The following is a 23,804-nucleotide window of genomic DNA, read 5'->3' on the forward strand; positions in this document are numbered from 1 at the left end:
TGGGACCTCCAAACCCCTCAGGAGCCCTCTCAGGCAAGAGAAAGAAATGTAGGCTCGTGGATGGAAAGAGACTCACATGTGGACCCTACATGCATTCAGCATCCCAAAGAATTCAACAAAGCAATTAAGAATTGGGTAAAATCTGTATTCAGTATAATCCTCACAACCATCATAAGACCGTGTTATATCTCCTTTGTTCACCTCATTACAAATTTTCAGCTCTTTTTTCCTCAAAAAATGTAATGCCTTCAGGCTTCCCTAGGTCTCTGATGACATAAAGAAAGATAATTAAGTGACAAATCAATTAGCATTAACCTGTGATTACTAAATGCCTTCACTAATATTTCACTAAATAATAAAGAATAAAGAATACTCTGAGCCTGTAACTGCAAGACAATGCAACGGGGTGAGCTCACACTATTTTCTACAGAAATCTTAAAATATAAGTGACCATATACATATATTATGGGATAATATTTTGGAGAAAAGAGCATTTCCAGCAGTCGTCATATGATACTGGAAATGCTCTTTTCTGAACAGGTAATGTGAATTGAAATAATGGCAATCCTAGAATCTAAATCTACTTTGTTTCCTTTGCAAACAAAGTATTTTAATTAAATCAACATATTTACTAATACTCCAATCTTCCAAAATTTAGAACAGTGTCTATAACATAATTTTCATTTATCAACTATTTGCTGAATGTCTCTAATGTTTGGAAACTACCTTTCGATAAATGACAGCTGAGTTTTGACAGGTGCTTGTATAGCTATCTTTTTATTCTTTTCAAAGAGCCAGTCACAAGCGGTAAAGAAAAAAGTAAGCACTTTTTTCCATGTAAAAATAGACATATCTATGAGTTTAATAAATCTTAAATTCCTAACAGAAGAGCTGTCCCTATTCCCAAACTGGCTCGCTTTCTTATACTAGATTATGCTACTTTCATCTACCTAACTGCACACTGGAAAGGTGACTGATGTCAGCTGAGCAACAAATATGGTCTATGCACTATTCTGGATGTTACATTTGTTATAGATTTTCACATTCATACATAGTGTTGACTAATTACTACTATAACCACATTTTACAGACAAGAAAACAGACCCAGAAAAGTTAAGTAATGCTCAAATTCTCATAGCTCGTATTGTAAAAAAAATTAAGATTAGGATTCAGACAATTATTTTCAATTCTAAAGCCTGGACATTGTCTACCTGGATACCGAATAATAAACTCTGCTTTAACACTGGATTATAGGACAAAACTAAATCTTAAATTATATTTGTATTCTGATCCATTAATTATCTTCAGTGGATATTGTGACTGTGTACACGCAAATAAAACATATTTTTGTTGTAAAGATAATAGAATGTTTAAGTAAATGTGTCTGAGTAACCACGGACCCTGAAAGAATTTCAGAAACTCGGAACATCCACTATCAGTCCCTGTCACAACATACATGCCTGTGTTTTCTCCTCAACTAGCAAGGTAAATTCCATCATTGTATCCAGCATCCAAAGATAGGCAAAAGGTCTTCACACACAAGATGCTAGCAGATAACCATGCACCAGAAAATGGTGAAGGCAGGCCAGCATCAAGACAGGGAGGCACAAAACTTAAAAATACTTTTTTAAAGAGATACATTTCATTTGTTTATTTTTAATTTTTTTCTTTAACTGTGCTGGGTCTTCATTGCTGCCTTAGGGCTTTCTCTCTTTGTGGCGAGCAGGGAGTACTCTCCAGTTGCGATACACAGGCTTCTCATTGCAGCGGCTTCTCTTGTTTCAGAGCATGAACTCTTATGCTCTGAAGAGTTCGTGGGTTCAGCAGTTACGGCACATGGGCTGAGTTGCCCTGAGGCATGTGGGATCTTCCCGGACCAGAGATCGAACCTATCTCCTGCACTGGAAGGATTCTTTACCACTGATCCACCAGGGAAGCCCAAGAGATACATTTTAAAAAGGCAAAAATAATCAATGTTGTCCTTAGAGACATTCAGAGAGATAATGTTTTCATAAAATAATACAGAAATGATTGTGATATTGGAAATAAAATTATTTGATTAGCAAAATGAGTAAGAAAAAAGTCAAAGACAAGTTTAAAAATAGAATGGGACAACAGAAAAGCTAATTAGTAAGGAAAAAGACAGCCAGCCCTCCATAATGTACCATGTTTTAAAAAGGGTTGAAAAATATATGAAAATTCAAGTCAGAAAATAAATTATATAATCTATATAATAAAATTTCCAGAAGGAAAGAATATAGACAAGACAGAAAAGAGAGCAGAAAGTTAAATAATAGAAAAAATATTCTAGAGTCAGGCGTCCCTGGGTGCTCTGTGGTAAAAAATCTGCCTGCCAATGAGGGAGATAGGGGTTCAATCCCTGATCTGGGAAGATCCCACATACTTCAGTGCAACTAAGTCCATGCCCCACACTGTTGAGCCTGTGCTCTTGAGTCCTGGAAACACTATGGAAACCCACATGTTCTAGAGCCTGTGCTCCACAACAAGAGAAGCCACCATAATGAGAAAACTGCACCGCAACCGGAGAGCAGCCCCTGCTCGCCACAACTAGAGAAGGGTCCATGCAGCGACGAAAACCCAGCACAGCCAAAAATAAAAAAACAATTCAATAAAAACATTCTAGAGTTGAAGAGACAGCAAAGATTAAAAGGCTCATCAATTTCTATGAAAACTATAACTGACCAATACTAAAATATACCAGTGGGATTTTTTTAAATCAATAATAATAATAACAATAATAGCTTAGCAATGAGATAAAAATTTAAAAGCTATCTACTAAAGATTAATATTCAGATTAACCCTAGATTTCTCATTGACTAGAAGCTGTTAGTCAGAGAAACAATGGCTCCTGACAAAGTAAATTTGAATCTCAAATCCCATGGTAGTTAAATTAGCTTTCACATGTGAGGATAAATTGTAGATATTTTCTTCAAATGAAAGAACTTACATTTTGTACAAATACACAATTCTAAAAGAGTAACAAAACAAATCAAAATTTAAATATGAATTCAGAAAAAGGAAGGCATGGATTATAAGAAATAATACTGAGAAAAATAAAATGAAATAAACTGACACTTCCAATTAAGTATAAATTGTATATAAATCAATAAAATAAGAAATATATATTTATATAATAAATATAAAATATGCAATAAATTATAATTTTAAGATATATAAGATAATTTTATATAGTAACCTAAGAAGCATACAATAAAATAGAATTAAAATTCCAAATTAAGCATGGAATTTAGTCAACTGATGGAAGAGCAGGGAAGTGATATATTATAATCTTATTAGAAAACAAGAAAGATAAAAATGTAATGACCCAACTATATAATCTAAGAAAGTGTGGCAGGGAAGTCTTAAAAATAAAATTTAATAACATAGAAAACAATAAAAGCTGATTTTTTCCTGATTTTTTTTTTTTTTTTTTTGCTGTTCTGACCAGGTAATTATTAAAAAAAAAAAATACATAAGCATATCATCAAGAAGAACACAGACAAAGCTAGAGATGAATAAGAGATTTTTAAAAATTCTGGGAATAATAGATATACTTCAGTATGTGTATTTGAAAAACAAAAGAATTGAAGAATTTTGCTTTTAAATGTGGGTGATCAAACTTGGACCAAGAAAAATGAAAATACAAAAGTTAATCAGACCAACACTAGAGAAGAAGTGTAAAATGTCAAAGATCTACTATAAAAGACATAAAATCAAGGTAAATGTATAGATAAGGTCTATCAAAACTTCAGGCAATAATTATCATTTCAATTATTCCATAGCATAGAAAAATTATTTAATATTTTGACTCATCCTAACATTAGTGTGGGTTTCCCTGGTGACTCATTGGTAAAAGAATCTGTCTGCCAATGCAGGAGACATGGGTTTGATCCCTGGGTTGGGAAGATCCCCTGGAGAAGGAAATGCCAACCCACTCCAGTATTCTTATCTGGAGAATCCCATGGACAGAGGAGCCCAGCAGGCTTAAAGTCCATGGGGTTGTAAAGAGCTGGGCATGACTGAGCAACTAAACAGCAACAGCATTAGTCTTCTGTGAAAATCAGTGGTGATGAATACAATACACACACACACACACATACCTCTAGCCCAAATTTCATGAGCATGTATTTGGAAAAAATGCTAAATGTAATATTAGCAATTAGAATCCAAGAAAATACTAAAAGATTAATACATCATGGCCAGGGTTAATTTACTCCAGAAATAGAAAAATATTTCAATATGGCTATTTGCTGTATTATGATGTGCATGCATGCTCAGTCTCCCAGTAATGTCCAACTCTGTGACCATATAAGGTGAAAAAGTGGTTATCTTCATAGATATTGATTACATATTAGATAAAATTTGACATCCATTTCTAATTTTAGAGAAAGAGAAATACTCACTTTGTTGTTGTTGTTTATTTGCTAAGTTGTGTATTACTCTTTGTGACCCCGTGGTCTGTAGCCCACCAGGCTCCTCTGTTCATGGGATTTCCCGGGCCAGAATACTGGAGAGGGTTGCCATATCCTTCTTCAGGGGATCTTCCCAACTCAGGGATCAAACCCACATCTCCTGCTTGGCAGGTAGATTCTTTACCACTGAACCACCTGGGAAGCCTAATGCTCTCTTAGGAAGCTGAAAGTAAAAGTTAGAAACAAGTTGATGATGTTTCCTATTGCCATTACTAGTCAACATTGTTCTAGAAGGTCTAAAGGTGTTAGGTGAAAACAATGCAACAATTCTAAACAATGAATATAATAAAATAAAGAAAAACTGCTATTATTTTTGGACTTTACTACGATTGGGCTTCCCTGATAGCTCAGTTAGTAAAGAATCTGCCTGCAAAGCAGGAGAGTCCGGTTCAATTCCTGGGTCAATTGCTGGAGAAGGGACAGGCTACCCACTCACTCCAGTATTCTTGGGCTTCCCTTGTGGCTCAGCTAATAAAGAATATGCCTGCAATGCAGGAGAACTGGGTTTGATCCATGGGTTGGGAAGATCCCCTGGAGAAGTGAAAGGCTACCCACTTCCAGTATTCTGGCCTGGAGAATTCCATGAACTGTATAGTACATGGGGTGGATCTCAAAGAGTGAGAGAGGACTGAGTGACTTTCACTTTCACTTTTGCTACAGTTAAGCATTATAAACTAATCTGCTATAATTGTTTAACAATTTTTCATGAGAATGGGTAGATAAAAGTTGTATTTTTTAATTAAAAACAAAAAAAAATTAATCCCTGGGTGCTCATAGAACCACCTCCTGAATTTAAAGGAGAGCTTTCTATCAGCTGGCTTTTTAACTTATTCTTTCCTTTAGGTAGAGAGAAAATAAAGAAAGGAAAGGAAAACTATGGATAAGGATAGGAGAATGTTTTTATACCTATGCTATAGGATTAAGACAATTGGAAATCATTTCTAAGTGGCAATCATTACTTTCTCTTAAGGAGATTAAGTTCACTGATGCTAGGCTTGTGCAGAAATGTATCAGATTCTAAGAGACTGAATTGCAGCCTGAGATAATGGCTTTAATTGTTAAGATACTGAAATAGTTCTACACTCACAAAAGGCCCAAAGCAGTTGCCATTTTGTTGTTGTCCATCTCTCTGCATTCTTAAGCTTTACATATTTTTACTCTAAAAGTTATTAAATGTTTATCTTGTTATCCTCAAGCTTCTTAATCTTTAATCTCATCTAGACTCAAGTCTTTAATCCAGTTTAGTAGTTACAAGGATTCTGGGGATAGAACTGAAAGATAAAAAGCTGAAAAAAGAAATTACACTTAAAAACCTCATAAGGGTTGAAACTCTGCAATTAAAAAATGAAAGAGGTAGCAACTGTAGACTACCAAGATAAGGTTAATGAGATTCAATCCTTAGCATTTGGGGAGGTAAGACAGCCTAGTAAATGAAAGCATAAACTATCTGCCCTTTGTGGATCCTCTTGGATGCTAACCAGCTGTGTGTGACATTGCTCATTTTCATATCGCTTCTCTGAAATAAAGTCTTTATTTTCTATAAACAATAGTAAAGAAAATGTATCTCAAAATATTGCTGGAAATGTTTAATAATACCTTGTTTCTGATATATGATTAGCAATATAGGCAATAAATGCTAGACAAAATAAAATATGTCACAATGTATTATGACAGATACTTTTTTAATTGTCTGATTCAAAATCAAAATTCTCTGTGTCCTCTATTAGGTGACAAATCTAAATTAACGTTAACTGTACATACTTAGCATAGGCATTGAGTTTAAATTATGTATGCTGGATTGTATTATTAAAAGGAAACATTTTTAAGAGTATAAAGCATTTAGTGGTATTCCATAATACATTATAAACTGCATTTTTTATGCATACCATTAGTCTGCATATGATGAGCAAATGCATTTTCAAGATAGAATGAAACATGTGAAGTTAAATTTTTAATGGAAGCCCTACATTTCTATTAAATTTGGTTATGGGACAAATGGGAAAGAGCTCAAATTGCCTGTGCCATGCTGATTTTGCTTGATTTTATTCTACTTCCTTTATAATAACCTTAGAAAAGTTTTGTATAATCATTCATCTCTTTTTCAGGAGTTGTTCTTGTTTAATCATTTTACACAGTTATGTCCTTGTGATCAGATCTTGTGTCAGACTAGTCAAGACAATTGTCCTTGATTTATTTTAGTAAAAGACAGGGTATATATAAAATCTCTGTTTTCTTCTGGCTGGAAAAAAAAAAAAATGCATGAGACAGAACTCAGGAAATCTGAACCTTTATGAGCCAAGAAGAAATGGGACTTGAGATACTAGGTGGATACGTATACTTTTATCAAAAAAGGCTGAACTCTCTCTTCAGTAGCATATTATGTAGATTAAAAAAGTAACTGAAAAAAATAACATCACAGGTGGTGCAAGAAATCTCAGCTGCAGCCATTGCACATGTTAATTTCATTGGTATAGAATCCAAAAGGCAGTTTGGCTGAGGGGTTTGGTATTTGGGCTTTGGATTCAGGCAACCTGGGTTTGAATACAGCTCTGTCGATTACCGTATTTGCAACCACAGACAATTTATGTAACCTCTCGAAGCCTCAGGTGTCTCATTTGAAAAATAAATGGACCTACTTGAAGAACTGTGATAATTAGTGAGGTGATATATGTATGAGCACTTACCATGCTGTCTGAACATGATCAGAACTGCATACACATTAGCTAATATTCAGAGTGTGTGTGTGGGGGGGGGGGGGCGGAATTAAAGAGGAGAAAACTCATAGATGGGGGCCACAGCATTACCAAAATATTCCATCAATTTTTCAGGTTTTTTTTCCTTAATTTGAAACACTAAACCCTGGGAATCAACTTCTTAATCACACCTCTTTTTCCTTTATTGGAACGAAAGCCATTAAATGAAATGAAATATGATCAGAGGAAGGCATTCTGCTTCTCTTATTCTAATAAGGTTGTGATTTTATTACTAAATAGTCTTCCTATTTTGTAATCTATATATTTCTAACCTTGGCCATTGATCTACTTCATTGATTTGGTAGGAGAACCCACTTATTAACACCAAAACTAAGAAACAGGCTTCCTATCTTGGCTCTGTTACTGAATACTAGTGCAAGATTGGTAGTGTCTTCAATATGACATTTATAATGTTGGCGGTTTGAGGGCCCACATAATAATAATACTTCTATTCTCCTACCAGACTGAAAGCAAATTGAGAAATAAAGAAAATAAGGAAGATGGAGTGGGGACCTTCATTACTGGTAAAGCAAAGATTAAAGAAGACTATGATATACATGCAGCATAATTGAGCCTCTTGATGCGATTTGGCTCTCGTGCATCCTCAGCCCTTCCTGGTCTCCGAACTCTCTTTCACCTCCACCGCCAGCTGTGAAGGGGCCCAGTGTGTAGCATAGCAGGAGTGCTCTGTAGGCAGCTTACTCCTAAAGAAAGGAAAGAGAGGGGGACCTGACTACTTTCTCTCTTTGAGTTATCTGTAGTATCTCCTAGTATCTCCTCATAGTCAATGAAGGCATGAGGGAGGGGATGGAGAGAGACCCAGGATTATGCTAATATGTTTTTAGGTGTTAAGGAACTGTTGACAGTGGAATTAAATGCACGACTAATTAGGATTTCTCAGTTTAACCCCTTGATTAAGCCTTAGCCTCATTTTGCCTATTATCTCCCAAGGGGTGCCTATTACCCTGGGAGACTGAATGGAGAACAACAGACTATCAGGACAGGTTCCTTGGTACCTTTTTGGGTCCATGCCAATTCCTACTTTCCTTGGTATTTTCTTGGGGAAAATATTAAGGAAAATATAGACTTACCCTCAAAAGTTATTAAACAGTACATTAAATCAACTACAAGACCACTCTATACCCAAAGTTAAACTGCATTGTCTGCTCTATTTCAAATCCTAAATTATATCTATTTGCATTTTTCATTATATCTCACTAGAAGTTCTATAATATTAAGTATCATAATATCATAGAGACATTCCAACAATAATATGGTAAATATTACAATAAAATAATGTCAGAAACAGAAAGAAGCTCCACATTTGAATAAAACACCCCTCTTTTTCATATTCTCTGAGAGATCAAGTTTAAAAACTACTTATAAGACCAAGCTCAAAGATTAAAGGAAACTAAAAAAAAAAAAAAAAAAAGATTAAAGGAAACTAATATACAAATTATTTTCCTGTTATGAGCTAGAAGTCCAAGGTATTAAACACACATATATACATAAACACACCCATTTTATTATTATCCTATTTCAACCATAGAGATACTTAATGCTTAGGTGACGCTGAAGTTTCTTATGTAACTACACCATCTTCAGTGGAAATAAATATGCTTCCTTAAAGACTTCAGAATTTGAATTCACCCAATGCCAAACCTCTGCTCTGTCACACTTTTTAGAAACTCCAATAAATTAATGGAATGTGCAAGATAATCATAGTATTGGCCTCAAAGGAAGTCATTCCCCAGTGTCCAAAGTGATTATCCAGGAGGCAGTGATATTCCTAAAAGACAACACATATGTTTCCAAAGACTAGCAATGACTCAGAAGTGTTTGAGTGAAGTAGGACAAAGAAAAACCTTCCTGGTTATAGGCTCAGGAGGACGCTAGTCAGTATTCTCTAATTGCCTGTGAATTTATTTAACTGGGAGAATTCTCTGAGCAAGATGTTAATTTTTGCACAATTGCTATTCCACTATCTGGGGAAAATTAGAGGGAGCATGCCTCCTCTGAGAATAGTATCTGTTATATTGGAGATATCTTGAAATGTTTATAAATCTGAGAGGGCGATCAGTCATCTTGGAGGTGACTTTCTTTCTCTACCAGTACATTGACTAACCTTGATTTCCATTTCTTCTATGTCCTGCCTACCTGTGCCTGACACTAACAACTCCATTCTGGAATTTCTTCTGTGCTCTACTTCAAAACAGAACTCAGCGTCATTGTGGCTTAAAATTAATAAATTTTGTACCATCTACATAAAGATCTATACAGAAAAGGGACCTTTACCCATTAGATCTTGACTTCACATTTATTTCAGCTTGTGCAGCATGCTTGGGTCTGCAAAGTTTCCTGGAGAGCCTGAGTATATATATTAAGAGGCTGGCATCTATGAAGTTCAAGATCAAGCTGTAGAAAACTGTTTACAAAGTCCTCTTTATCAATAGTAGCTCTTTTCCTGACACCAGTGTAACTCAACCCACATGTCCTGAGTTCCACAATATTCTGTCTATTTCCCCAGGTAAGAGAGAGACATCCGCTAATAGACATTATTCTTCAGGAAAGTAATTATTAGGACCAGGAAAGGATCACTTCTTCCCCTTCCTTTAAATGTATTTGTTTAAAAAAAAAAAAAAAAAAAAAGACCCACGCAAATCACTCCAGTTGTAAATTAGCCAATAGGATGCACTCACATACTCAAGACACTTAATCCAGAAATAAAGTGTTAATAAGCATTATTATCATGAGCAATTACATTTTATTAAAATTCAATGGTATAATTATGAGTTTAAAAGCGAAGTTGTTTTAAGTTTATTAAGCTAAAACAACTTTTTTTAATTTAATTCATTAAGAGAGTTTATTAACTCACTTTTCTTTTAACTTGCATATTTGAGTTTAATTATAATAGGCTTTTCTTTTAATAGATATAATTAATGTTTGAATCCTACAGCACCCTTAAGTGGACCTGATTCTACCAATGATCAGTTAGTAATTATCCTGGAGGCTAATGCTATAGTAGGAGTTTTTGTAAATAGCGAAAACTAATAGATGATACAAAAACATATGCTTCTCCTTTTACTTATAAATGATATGAAAGTCATTTGTATAAAGATACCCATGTTCAGCCATAACAATAAAAAATATTTCTATGGACGAAACATGACAAGTGTTTCCCTCATTGCTTGTAACTTCACTGGAGTAGGTAGGGGTTTGGCTGCTATATTAACCTTTTATCCAGTCCTGCTCCTGCTTATCTTACCTACTTCTTTGAAGCTGAACATTAAGGGTCCTTGAGACTTTGGCTTGGATACTTATTAATGATTTAAGTACATTCAATTTTTCTTCTTCAGCCATTGTACCATTAAAAAAAAAATTCAAGACCACTTTATTCCACAACCCAAAAATGTTATGGAGGAGGTAACTAACTAAATGTTTAAGAATGTGTTATTTTAGTTATCATTGTCATTGTTAACACTCATTAGAGCTTTTTATCTTCAAAGTGCTTGGTAGGCATGAGGAACCCCCTCCTTCTCACCTCCTGTCCACCTTTCCTCTCTGTCTCAAGAACTGTGATGGATCTTTAACTCTCCGTGACCTTTGCATTTTTAAAAAGTGCAGTCATTGATGATGACTACCCTTTTGGGGTCAGTCTTATCTTGTGGTAAGGAGGAACATGTACCTTAAGGTTCAAAATAATTAATAAGAAATAAAATGCTTTCCAAGTGGAATTCAAGAGCTTTCCTTTGAAATACATCTTGCTTTACTCACCTTTCCAGCCGCCCCCACTACATGTCCTTAAAGTAATGCAAACACACCACTGCTCCAAGACGCAGGGTTGTACATGGAACAGCAAGCCACTATGCCTGGGCCCAACATTTCATTGTTGGGAGATAACCAAAAAGTCAAAGTTTACAAGACTACAAAGAATTCAACTGAAAATTAATCACAGTGTAGAACAGATTAATACCAGAAAATATTACTTGTGAAGACACTGTTTAAAAGAAATGAGGTATTGTGGAATCCAAAAAAAAATGGTAAAATGAACCTATTTGCAAAGCAGAAATAGAGACACAGACATAGAAAACAAACATGGACACCAACTGGGGAAGGGGAGGTAGGGTGAGATGAATTAGGAGGTTGGGACTGACATATACGCACTATTGACACTATGCATGAACTAGATAACTAATGAGAACCTACCGTATAGGACAGAGAACTTTACTCAGTGCTCTACAGTGACCTAAATGGGAAGGAAATACAAAAAAGATGGCATATATGCATAAGTATAGCTGATCATGCTACTGTACAGCAGACACTAACACATTATAAAGCAACTATACACCAATAAAATTTTTTTTAAAGCTCCATTTATAGAAGGAATGCCTGCTGTTCTTCCTCTATGTCTACCTCTAAAGGATTATTATTCATAAAGGAGAATACATTACCAAAGGTCACACAAGAAAGATCAGCCTTAAACATATAGACTCTAATCAACTAACTGGCTGAACATGCAGAAGCCAAAAACAGGCATGCTGCTGCTGCTGCTAAGTCACTTCAGTCGTGTCTGACTCTGTGCGACCCCATAGACGGCAGCCCACCAGGCTCCTCTGTCCACAGGATTCTCCAGGCAAGAATACTGGAGTGGGCTGCCATTTCCTTCTCCAAAAACAAGCATGGATATTAAGAAATGCTGAAGAGGTATTCCTGAAGTGCAAATAAGATTTTGTTTTTGTTAAAATAAGCCACAATTCAGGGTCTCACCTGGGAAGCACTAAAACAGAAATAACAATCTTGTCAGTAAGGCCTGTTTTTTTTTCTGGGGCACCACCCTGAGGACAATGGAAAAGGAAAGTTCTGATAGAATTTTTGTGTGGGGGATGCTTTCACATATGTGATAACTCCAGAGTCAGACTGAAACGCATTTGCTATTTACAGGTGTAACTGGTGCTTTTAGTATTTGGAACTACGATTGCAAGGGTCTGAAGAAAGGATGATTCCCAAGGTCTCATCTGAAGTTATCTTGTTTTGAGACCTTTTGGTCTTCCTCCCTTAATTCTGAAAGGATCACTCTGCAGCAATGAAAGAATGTGTTTCTCCTTTATGAAAAAGAAAAGTCGGGCTTGTGTTTTCTTTTTTAACTGTTTTAATCTGGGATAGGTTAGCAGGGATGTAAAGTGTTTGCCTTGGGCCAAAAAAACAAATATTCAACATTCACATTGTAAAACTCTTCAGCAATGATTTAATGTTTAGCAAATGGCAGTCTAAGGAAAGTTAACTTTTGATGAATTATTACAATGTTTCAAAGAACACTCACAATTATAGATTTTTGTATCCTTTGTTTTGTTTCCAGTCTTTTTTTTTTCTTTCCAAAGCAAGTATTCAGTCTTGGTTAAAGTCACTTTGATAAAAACCGATTGCAAGTTAATCAGTTCCACATTTCTAATTGTTTTCTCAAAGAAGCTAAGGATTATTAATTTGGTGAAAGTTGTAAATGTTTGGTGCTGGAGTTTCCAGGGACTACTCTGGTAAGATTTGTTGGAAACATGTATTATAAACTCTGCTCCACACTCTACATTGATAGAATAACAGGATCTGATGTTTGTAAGCCTAATTGCTCTGTAGGGATCAAAGACATGTTACTTACTCATCTTACACTGGGTTTTGGGATCACAAGAAAAGTAGCTTGATCCCCCAAAAAGCTGTTATGAGACAAAAATGGAGTGCAATAACCCATATTTGAGCCAGGAAAAAGGAACAGAATTGATTTCCAGTCAGTTTTATACAATGGAGGATATAGGAACTATATGATCAGTAGAGGGAAAAACAACCAAAAACAAATGTAACACATAATTACCTTAGCAAATATAATTAGGTTTATAAGAAAGTTGGAAAGTATTTTTTACAAAGATTTTACAAATGTCATATATTAGCTTAGTTTTAGATTAACAGTCTTTTCCCAAACTTAATCATTGAAGAGAAAAGCCTTTTGTCTGGCTTAAAGTTTTTTACAGGTCTAAACTTCTAAAATTATTACTTGTTTGCATAAAAAATGGTGACATTTTAAAGAAACAAAAACACCTAATGAAAAACATGATGGTTAGAGTTCTTAAGATATTGAGAAGAGTAGAACAATTTATTTCCCAAAACTTAACAAATGAAGTAGCAGAACTTCTTAATATTTAAATTCAGAACTCGTATCTGCTGTCTATATATATTAGATAAAGACTCACAGAACTTTGCACTGAATTTTCTGGAAAAAAAAAAGAAAAGAGAATTTGTTTCTTTCCAGTCTTCCAATACATACACTATTGAAGTCATAATTTTCACTCCTAAAATGAGAAATGGTATATTTAGTTCAAGAAAATCTAGATAATAATAACAGCTGACATTTATCAGGCAGTCAATAAGTCACTGACCCAGATTTAAGGACTCCACATTTGTAATCTCCTTCTATACACAGAACAAGTCTAAGGGGTAGATTATAATTATCCTCACATTACAGATGAGGAAACAGAGTCAAAGAGGGTATAAATGACTTGCTCGATATCCATCAAGATGGCAGATTTCAGAATCCGTATTTTTGGTTACAGTCTCCAGTTTTGTAAAATCAGAGACACTATTTCTTTTACTTGTATTAATTATGAATCACATGTAGATACACACTTCACCTAAACTGTTTCTAATTTTATTCAATTTCCTTATTTGCATGTCTGCCTTTGCATGTCCTCCCTTATCTGCCTTTATACCAATGAAGCATCATTTAATATCTTTGTACCTCATGGGATACAAAATACTTTCTCAGATCAGATAGTATATATGAAAATTATATGGAAAAACACTGTAAAATTGACTCCATTCAAAAGAAACTCTGATATTCCAGTTAATAGATTAAAACAATAACAGCAAAACACACACATATAAAACTTCCCTTAACAAGTAAGAGATTTTCTTTTCTTATTCAAAATATGTGAATTAGTTTGCATTCTATTTATTCCTTCCTTTATCTTTCTTCTTCCTTTCTTTCTCTCTATCCTCTACCTATTAATTTATTTGCTACTTCCACATTATAAAAAATCATCAAAATTCAAATTTATGATCCTTTAGAATAGGATTGGGCTGACCTATAGACCAGTTAACTGAAATAATAACTTAGGAAATAAGTGATATTGACAGCATTTCACTTAAATACTCAGTATACTAAAAGACAGCGAATGTTTGTCTAATACATATATCTACACAAAAACATAGAGCCAACTATATTGTTAGGGGAAGCACACTGAAACCTTCCACCCTGGCCAGGCACCATAGTAACCATTTGCATACTTACAGGAGGTCCTGGTAAGGAACACAGAACTAACAGCCTCCACCAACCGGAAGAGTTTGGGAAAGATCAAAAGGAGACACCACAGGTCCGACCACCTCCCAGAATCCTTCTCTCTGGCATCCATCTTGGCTGAACAAGGAGTACACCACCAGCAAGGACTCTGAGTCAGAACGATAGGCTAAATACAACCCAGAAACTAATCCCATCACCATAAAACCTGAGACTGCAAGCCATGTGACAGAGCTGTTCTCCTGGGTTCCCTTACCCTACTGCTCTCCACCTGGATGCCCTTTCCCAATAAAATCTCTTGCCTTGTCAGCACATGTGTCTCCTCAGACAATTCATTTCCGAGTGTTAGACAAGAGCCCAGTTTCGGGCCCTGGAAGGGGTCCCCGTTCCTACAACAATATCATAACTTAAAAGTAACTAAGCTAAAATGTATTCCAACACACCATTGCCATATCTTTGTTAACCGAGTTGGAGTTTTCGATTTGAATTTGAAATAAGACTGGTTTCTGTTAAAAATTCAGAATCTCAATTAATTCCAACTGGCAGTTTGACCCCATATCATTAGACTGCTTGGTTGTATTTCACTATCCTATGGGTAATTTTCTTTAGTAATTTCCATTTCTCTTCATGTCCTTAATATATTTAGTGAATCAACTTAACATCTGTTTAACTGTAAATATTCAAGATAGGGACTTCCTTTTTACTTGTTAGACTAGTATTGGGAATGCCTGAATGATTAATAACATACTTGATATGATGACTATAAGGATGATAAAATGACAGTGATAATCTGAGTTTGAGGTTTTAAATCAATAGGTTTACTTTATAAACTTAAAATAGTCTAAAGGCAGAACAGAATATAAAAAAGGGGAAAAAATTCTCAACACTTTCATCTGTGCCTTTCCATTTTAGTATTTATTTTTGAAATATTCTGATTATAGGTATATTCCTTTACCTTCTCCCCCAGTTTTGTGTTTTTGTTTTTTTTACCTTAACTGATTCCTTCCCTGGGTTAAAAACACAGCACATATTTTGCAAGGCTCCTTCAGACAGAAACAGCTTCACCACTGCTCTATGACCACTGGAGCTATCCTTATTCAAGTCTTGAGACTTCTAAAACAATATCTGCCCTGCATCCACATTGTTTCCAATAGGCAGCATGTATTTGGGAAGCATTAATGATTTTAAAAGGCTCTGGTTCTTAGAATTTTTCTTCTTAAGATCCTTTGCATTTTTCTTTTCAAAGGACTTCAATATGGAGACCCGGTAAAGGAGGATTAATGTAGTTTAACAAAGTGAAAAACTAATTGAATCATTAACTCACCATTCAGATTCAAATATCTTCATTCCAAACCTTATTCGCTATTTACACTTCTGCTTTGCTCCTCTGCCTGACTCTTTTCTTCTCCCTTATTGGTAAAACTTCTTAGTCTTAGTTCTAACCCTGAAAAGGTCATGTGAAAATGCACATTAAGCATGTAAGAGACAGGCCTGGCTGCTGGAATGAGGGCTCAGAGGGCTTTTGCTCTGAGTTTGAAGTCTTAACATTTCAGTGTTCCTGCAAGACCTGAGAACCTTGTTAATTTACTTAAATTGGCACAAAAACATAACTGGCTATAACTTTGTTTAAAATTAGTATTTGATAGTTTTCAGTCATTTTGTAAACTTTATTGAACCATCTCATTTCTCCTTGAAACAATCTGAATTCAAAGTTACAATGTAATTTCCCTGAAATTTTTCATTTGACAGTAGTTTCTTCACATAGTAACACTCTGCAGGGTTTAATATCACTTTTTAAAAATAGTGTAAAGTGAAAAAGTGAAGTTGCTCAGTCGTGTCCGACGCTTTGCCACCCCATGGACGGAGGAGCCTACCAGGCTCCTCCGTCCATGGGCTTTTCCAGGCAAGAATACTGGAATGGGTTGCCTTTTCCTTCTCCAAGGGATCCTCCCAACCCAGGGATTGAACCCCAGTCTCCCACATTGCAGGCGGATGCTTTACCTTCTGAGCCACCAGGGAAGACAAAAATAAATAAATAAATAAAATAAAAATAGTGTAGATACTACTATACTCCAATACTGAAACTCCAATAGTTTGGCCACCTGATGCAAAGAACCAACTCCTTGGAAAAGACCCTGATGCTGGGAAAGATTGAAGGCAGGAGGAGAAGGGGATGACAGAGGATGAGATGGTTGGATGGCATCACTGACTCGATGGACATGAATTTGAGCAAGCTCTGAGAGTTGGTGATGGACAGGGAAGCCTGGCATGCTGCAGTCCATGGGGTCGCAAAGAGTTGGACACGACTGAGTGATTAAACTGAACTGAGACACTACTATATATAAATAACCAACAAGCACAGGGAACTCTACTCAATAATTTGTAATAACCTGTAAGGGAAAACAATCTGGAAAAGACTATATATATAACTGAATCACTGTGCTGTACACTTGAAACTAACATGATATTGTAAATCAACTATATTTCAATTAAAAATAATAAATTCATAAAACAAAACATTGTGGATTAATTTAAAAGGTATATAGAGTACAATGTGCACTGACCATCATTTCACACAGAGAGATGAAGGAAGAGAGCCTCAGAGGGAGAAAGATGTGTAGATTTAGAGTGGGAGAAGGGTGTGCTTGCAGGATGCCATTTAACAAGACCACCAGGAACAGGATCTTCCCAGTGGTTGCTATCTATATTTCACCTCCCAGATTTTTCTGGACCATAGTCAAGTTTCAATCTTAGATACTAAACTGACAACTAAAAAAATGTCATTTGCCATCTGGTTCTAGGGGAATGAAGTCATAAGCCCTTGCACTCACTGGCCTTTTACATACCATGAAAGGAAGGACTTCAGGATGGAGATCAGGAATGAGGCACTCTGTGCTCTGGGAAAATTGGCAGAACAGCCCTTCAAATAGAGATTTTCAGAAGTATTTTTATGAACTCAAATTCTTGCATCTTCCCATACTTAGAAATGCCCTCAAACCATTAACTAAGATATCTGCTCTTCATAGCTAGCAGCAGCTTTCTACTGAGATGTGTGCTTGATTTCATGTGAATTACATATATATTGACCTCTCTCCCACCTCTTCAGAACAGTTCTTCAGAGGTATCTGAGAGGATTTATCTTAGGCTATTGTCCTCAGCAAGTCTCCAAATATAACTGAACACATAGCTCTCATATTATGTGGGTTTTTTAAGTCAACAAAGTCAGTGATAATAACATAACTATTATGTCGTTATTGAACCTAAGTTAGCATGTCTGATGCACAGTAAGGCCAAACAAACCAAAATATTAGAGTTTAGAGCACAGAAAAGTTTACTGCAAGGGCCAACAAAGAACAAGTAGCTTATGCTCAAAAGAAACAAACTACACGGTTTTCAGGGAAGCATTTTTAAAGGCAAATTTCCCTTGGGGTGAGGGCTGCAGGTGTGTGACTTTCTTGATTGGTTGTTGGTAAAGGTAACCGAGTGGTGTTCCAGGAGTCTTGTGCTCAGCTTGAAGTTACTGTTCTTCACCTGGATGAGGGTATTAGTTCCTATGTGTGTACGTGCTAAGTCGCTTCAGGCATGTCTGACTCTTTGTGACCCTATGGACTGTAGCCTGGCAAGTTCCTCTGCCCATGAAATTCTCCAGGCAAGAATACTGGAGTGGGTTACCATGCCCTCTTCCTGGGGGTCTTTCCAACCCAGGGATCAAATCTGTGTCTCTTATGCCTCCTGCATTGGCAGGTGGGTTCTTTACTGCCAGCGCCACCTGGGAAGCTGGATCTTAGTTCCTCCAGAAGAACTCAAAGATTTATCATTGTGTATACCCCTGGAGGAGGAACTAGAACTCTGATTTAGTGCTTGCTGCACTATAGTTTCTTGACTGCTTTTCCTTTGTTTATGTACTCCTTTCCATCCCTAGTTGCTGCTGCTGCTAAGTCACTTCAGTCATGTCCGACTCTATGTGACCCCATAGATGGCAGCCCTCTAGGCTCCCCTGTCCCTGGGATTCTCCAAGCAAGAACACTGGAGTGGGTTGCCATTGCCTTCTCCAGTTAGTAACTGCTTAAATCTGTGCTTAGAGACTCAGGAGAGGTCTAGGAGGCTGAAGTCTTTTCCTACAAATAAGAAATAAGGGATACAAAGGTCCTTTGGTACCCAGGAGAGCCCTGCAGGGTCCTGCTTGGTATCAGTATGTTTACTATGTTATAAGAAATTGCTACATTCCTGTTAGTCTCATCTATTTTGCACTCAATAGTTTTTCGTAGAAAGACACATACTAAATTATACCATTGACATAGTACAACATTTATTTGACTAGAAATCATTTATTAACTATGAGAACAATTAATAGACTTTTACAAGTAAGCAGTTTTCTCCTTGATCACTGGTAGACTCAAGTCCATTATAGTTCATTCATCTCAATAGGTGGGCTATAGAAAAACATTATGTGCAATCACTCAGATTTGTTTTAATCCCCTAAATGAAACTAGTTAGTCCTGAACTTAGATTTAAAACAAAACTTACTCTCAGCAATGTTTAATTATTTGAAGAAAAAAAAAGCTACTTTTTAAAGTAAGATCATAGCAGATAAAAATTAAGTCCTAATTATATACAATTCCATTTGTGGGAGCACCAACTTAGTGCCTTGCCTGTAGTAGGCACTCACTTGGTGACAATTATAGTTATTAGCAGAATTAGAACTAGACAAATGCTCAGGACTCCCAGTCCCTTTCCCCACATCCCATTTCCCCTTATAAACCTCCAGCACCTTGTTCTCTGCAATTTATCATCCTTGATCTAATCCCACTCAAACTGTAGTTTCCAGGGCCAGGAGAGAGAGAAACAAGACTTCCATGCCTTATCATGGGCCTTCTTAAAAAGGACCTTATTTCAAATATTTATTGTTTCAACTATGTTACCGGACTGAACTTTGGGTTCAGTCACCTGATGTGCAGCAAAATTAATTTATTGACACAAGTTTATGGTGAAAGAAAGTATAGTGTTTTATTGCAGGCACCAAGCAAGGAATATGGGTGGCTTATGCTCAAAAGAATCAAATTCCCCAGATGGTTTTCAGGGAAGCATTTTTAAAGGCAGCATTTGGAGGTGAGGGCTGCAGGATGCGTGACTTTCTCCTGATTGCTTGTTGGTAAGGAAGTAACAAGGTGGTGTTTCAGGAATTTTAATCATCAACCTTCTGGTTCCAAACCATCTGTGTTCCACATGCTTATGCTCAGCACTTAGTCACCTTCCTCCACCTGGTTGTGTGTGTGTGGTGGCTAGAGGGGTATTGTAGCTCCCGAAGAACTACTCAAAGATAAGTGTCAGATTGTTCTGTATATTCCCTGAGAAAGAACTAGGTTTAGGTTTCTGTTTTATCACTCAACTATTATCATTACTTTTCTTGCTTGAATTATTTTCCTTTTTTTTTTTTTTTTGCATTCCTTCACTTTCCTACTCAGTAACTCCCTGTTCAGCTCTCTGTAACTCAGGGAAGGCCTAGGAGACTAAATATATTTTCTGAAAATAAGAAATGGGGGACACAGAGGGGCTTTTGTGCCCAGGAGGTTCTCAAAGGGTCCTACTCGGTTTCAACCACAAGCAGCCATTCTTCTTCTTCAACTGGCCTATTTCCAGAAGCCAAATTTATACCTGAATATCAGTGCCAAACCTAGACAGAACATTAAAAAACAGAGACGTTACTTTGCTGACAAAGGTCCATCTAGTCAAAGCTATGGTTTTTCCAGTAGTCATGTATGGATGTGAGAGAGGATTGGACTATAAAGAAAGCTGAGCACTGAAGAATCGATGCTTTTGAACTGTGGAGAAGACTCTTGAGAGTCCCTTGGACTGCAAAGAGATAAACCAGTCCATCCTAAAAGAAATCAGTCCTGAATATTCATTGGAAGGACTCATGCTGAAACTGAAGCTCCAATACTTTGGCCACTTGATGAGAAGAACTGATTCATTGGAAAAGAGCCTGATGCTGGGATAGATTGAAGGCAGGAGGAGAAGGGGACGACAGAGGATGAGATGGTTGGATGACATTACGGACTTAATGGACATGAGTTTGAGCAAGCTCTGGGAGTTGGTGATGGACAAGGAAGCCTGGCGTGCTGCAGTCCATGGGATCACAAAGAGTAGGACACGACTGAGCGACTGAACTGAACTGAATCAGTGCCAAAATAATTTTAAAAGTTAAAGTATTCTTATTGTGTTCATTGAAGTAAAACTCTAAATCAGCCTAATCCTAGATTTTGGCGATCTATCACCATCATAGATAATGAAATTTGTTGCCTCTTTTGCATATTAGAACAAAGGACAAATGGTCCAGACCTTCAGTGGTTCTCTTCTTGAAGAGAATCTCAAGAAGAAGAGACGTAAGAATAAGACTTAAAAACAAGGGTAAAATTGGAGTTTTCCCCAGAGTTTTTAAAACACAGTTTTTTCCTCTAAACTCTCTTTTGTAATGTAGTATCCTTCAATTATCAAAAACAAACCTGAGAAACTGAAACAGCAGTAAAACTCAGAGGAGACTTTTTTTGCTTCCCGTACACTCGTTTGAGTTGCTCCAAGCCCAGAGCTGGTGTTGAAATCCAGGACAGAATACCAGACCAGAAAGGAGCTCCAGAAAAGGGCCCCAGGGCTGTTCATAAAGTTTTACAATTTTCTTGATGGTAAAAAAGATTTCAAGATGATTCCTTCTGAGGGTGGGTGTCTGAGGCATATGCTTCAAACTGATGCTACATGCAGAAAATGAAATAAACGGCTCCCTCTGCTTTTTTTCAGAGCTGGTTGCCTGATCTAAACAAAAGGAGGACGCGATTTGGATTTACCTCACTTTCACTCTCCTTGGCGAGGCAGATGTCTTAAGCACTCTATTTTAAGAATTCAAAGCCCATAATATTACTAATAACTCCACATACTTGTTTGCATTTCCCATGTTACATATAAATGTCAGAAGCAATGACTTGCAGCCCCCTTTAATCTCGTGACAGCTTTATTATCATTGGTTGGCTGAACTTCAAGAAAAGTTATGACAGTGGCAAAGTTCTGCAAACTGCAGCACATATTTCAGTAATTAGGTAAAGGAGGGAGAGCTCCGTTTAGAATGCACAGCTGAAATTATTTGCTAAACACTTAAGATGCTGAGGTATATCACATTCCTCCCAGGACAGCTTTTGAAGGATGATTTACAAAGCATTTCTTTTACCGTTTTACTATTTTTTTCCCCCGTTAGGCTGTTTGAGCAGCAGCTCTTACTTGAAAATGGATCTTCTGATAATGGAAATATTGTATTTGCAATATGAGAAGGTGGAAGGAGGGAGTGGTCTGAAAGGCTGTGGTTTTCATTTTCTCCTGTTTTGAACTCAGCTTTCTCGAATGACAGCATCTCTCTCATGAATGCTTTAGGATTGAACATTGTAGCTGATTTTTTTTTTTTTTTTTTTTTTCATTTTTGGAACCAGGCCAAGGTTTTCCAGTCTTGGGGAAAAAATATAAACTGCTTAAGATACATTTGATCCCACCCAAAAAAAACCATTTGTCTTTTTTTAAATCTTAGTTATCAGTAAAGCTTATGCTAACAATTAACTAATAAATTGCTGTTTTTTGTATTTTGTTAAAAGGTCATATACTTCAACAATTTCTTAAAACATTTTTCCCTCAGTATGGTGATGGGTTTCAATGAAAAACCTTTCATTCAGATTGTTTTACAGCCAAGATCACAAACAGAAAGAGAGGACAGAATCCGAAACTGAAAATTATCCAGATATTGGCTAAGAGCATAAATTTCATCTAATTCACACTGACTTTTAATTCCAAAGTTTAGCCTGTCCAAACCCATAGTTAATAAAGCCTGTTCATCAACTACTAAAACTTACAGTTTTGTTTTCATCTGAAACTCTAACTATTTTGATCCAACCTCATAACTTTCTCAAAAGTTAATTTCAGTATCATTTAACAAATTGACATTCTTAGAGCTTCCACAGGAGAAAATATGTTTATTGCAAATTAGAGGAAAAACAACCAATTGTATTTCTATTCTGCCCTCTGTTGCAAAGTATTCTGCCTCATGCTATGAGGAATGCAAAGCAAATTCTTCTTCTAACTCTCCTCTCCCAAACTATATATCTTGACCCTTTTATCCAAAATAAATCTAAAGAAACTTAAAATATAAACAAAATAAAGTAAATTACAAATACACGAAAAGATGAAGCCAAGGAAAAGAACAATAGCTAGAAATGAAGTCCCTGAAAAATGAAAGCTGTGACTGCCCTGGTGGTCCAGGGGCTAAGACTCTGTGCTCCCACTACAGGGGCCCAGGTTCCATCCCTGGTCAGGGGACTGGAGTCCGTGCGCCACAGCTCAAGGTTCCATGTGCTACAGTGAAGATCAACCCACACGCTGCATCTAGGACATGGGGCTGCCAAATAAGCAAATTTAAAAATGTTTTAAAAAGAAAAATGAAAGCCATTACCCAACATGGTTCCTAAAAGGTGTTTGTAAACTGACCTTCAGTAGGATAAAAAAAGTTTTTCTGGTCGTCTGATGATATTCTCATTGTTTTTTACAAGGAGCAAAAGCAAGTAGTAAGGAAACACAGGCATATGTGATCATAGAATGAGAGAGAAATAAAGACACTGTGTCATTTCATTCAAGAGTGTCAGTTACCACAAAGAAAGCACCACTAAGAACTTTATAGCTTTATTTGTCATACTTTTCTTCTCTTTAGTCTCATGGCTTCCTTCCAAGACCCAGTTCAGTAAATGCCACTCACAAGTGGGCTAGTATGTTTTGGATGGCTTGGCTTAATTCAGGAGTATATTATTTACTCTCTAAAACAATAGATGTACTGTATATCTTTCAGGTGATCTTACATCAATATTATTTCTTTTAGTGGAACTTTGTTAGATACTGGAAACCACTGAATTCAATATTATACTTTCAACAAGAATCTAGAATCTAGCTAGTCTGTATTGCAGTATGTGACATATTTTTATGGTTTATCATTCGGAATTCCAAGAGATTTGATCCTCTCTTTGTTTCATCCTAAGTAGATATGTTCTAAGAAACTAAGGATTTCCCCATTACCCATATCCAAGTTTACCATTTACAAGATCACCAATAAATAAAGACAGAGAGATGGAGAAAGCACTAAAACATGACATGCTTTTCATAAAAAAGAATTAAGAGAAAGTTTAATAAGTGTGCCAC

Source organism: Bubalus bubalis, chromosome 10, assembly GCF_019923935.1.
Source record: "Bubalus bubalis isolate 160015118507 breed Murrah chromosome 10, NDDB_SH_1, whole genome shotgun sequence".
Classification (NCBI taxonomy): Eukaryota; Metazoa; Chordata; class Mammalia; order Artiodactyla; family Bovidae; genus Bubalus; species Bubalus bubalis.